Raw genomic sequence first — 1,984 nt, forward strand, 5'->3', positions numbered from 1 at the left:
CATAAAGTCATCCATGCCATTGACATTAGCTAGCAGACATCAAGCTGCCTAGTGGGTAAAATGTTGTTTGACAAGGGCTCAGTGGCTAGGGATGTAACTTTTAGTTTATATCATGAATTTCAACTCAATTATTTGTTTTCCCAGGTAATCTATCAGTGAATAACATACCCACATCACAGGACTTTGGCCTGTGAATTTGGTCTGTTTTCCAGGCCAGTATTTTAGCATGGGCATGGGTGACAATTGAGCACTTAAAATAATGCAACTACATTCTCTCTGGCATGGTGGAATGAATGTGGAATTGGGAATAAGAGAGACCAGGTTTCTAGCCCCAACTCTGTACTTTACAACTGTGTCCACTAAATGACATTGGAAGGCTTATTTGTTTAATCCTGTGAAGCTTCATTTTTTAAAAATCTGTATTGGCTCTCCAAAATGTGCCTGGAAGTTGCTACAATTCTCAGAACGTCTGAGAAGCTCCCCAACATTCTTAGTCTGCAGCCACGAAGCAAATAATTCTCAGCAATTTTCTAGGAAGCTGTTTGATACTCACATGTGCATGTTCATCTGGCAGCCACCACCTCCAGAGAATAAAGCTTCCGATTTACTTCTACTTTCCAGACTCCACAGATGTTCCTCTCCTTGGCAAAACGTAGCCCAGATCTAAACATGGAAGGTGATTCTGAGACATGTAGTTGGCAACCTTAGGACATGGTGGTGCAACCCAGTTGATAACAGACATCTCAGCCTACTTTCCACTACACAGGAGCCAAATGATCTCTGAATCCTAAAACAGAGTATTTCACAACCAGGCTGCAAATGACTCAATGGCTTCCCATTTCTCTTAGGATAAAACCCAAATTCATCTGGATGGCCTGAAAAGCTTGTCCAACCTATCTCTTCAATTTCATCTAATTCTAGCTTTCCCTTTCATCACTACGTACAACCAAACTGATTTTTATTCCTTTTTTTTTTTAACATGCCAAACATTTTACCACCTCAAAATTCTTACAGTTACTGTTCCTTCTGTTTAGAATATCTTCCACCTTGATTTTTCTTATCCTTTTATCTCAACATTCTAAAGAGTCCTCTCCCAGTTTCTTTCTGTCACCCCTTTTGTTTTCTTCAGTGGATTTATTGCAATCTGCTCTTTTTGTGTGTTTAGTTATTATCTGTCACACTCACTAGACTATAAGCTCAGTGAAAGCTGGTACTATATCAATTGCCCCCCTAGTTCTCTGTCTTGGCTTAGTTACCAATTATCCTCTTGGAACATAGATCATCATAGGCTGAATTTGCTGCTTCAAATAATCAGAGGGCATCAGTTTTTTTAGTGCCCAAGAGCCTATAGTTATTGTACCAGCCTTAATGAAAGTACAAAGGAGATAAGGGCAAGACGTGCTCTTTGCAATGCTTAAACAGTTTTAGAATATCTCAAGCAAAGAATCCTAATAAATCCTAATAAAACCAAAATTCTACAGCTTTTTACTATTGGTGTTCTACAACCTCTCTTTCCTCTCACTACCTAGAATAGTCAGAAATCTCAATTTATAAACCCTGATGCCATCATCAGGACCGGACTGTGGACTGAAAGGAGAAGATAAATACCAATAACAATTTCCAAATGTTGAATAACTATCATATGCCAACAATATGATACATTATTTATGAACCTCACAATATTGCATGGAAAATAATTATCTCACTTTTCCAAATTATTTTTATAATTTTTCTAATTTTTAAAATAATTTTCTAATAATTTTTTAAATTATTTTTATAAAATTTAAGAACTTGACCAAAGTCACAGAGGTTATTTGAGGTTAAACTAGGGTTTAAATCTTGGTCAGTTTGGTTCTAATGCCCAAATTTACTTCCCTGTTTCTGCCGTATTCTAGGTCTCTTGATTTTATAATACGTTGTGTTCATGATAGCATTATTTATCTCACCCTGTATTCACACTCTTTGTCCTTTTACTCTGGGTTAA

This window comes from Nomascus leucogenys, chromosome 16 (assembly GCF_006542625.1).
Source record: "Nomascus leucogenys isolate Asia chromosome 16, Asia_NLE_v1, whole genome shotgun sequence".
NCBI classification, from domain to species: Eukaryota; Metazoa; Chordata; class Mammalia; order Primates; family Hylobatidae; genus Nomascus; species Nomascus leucogenys.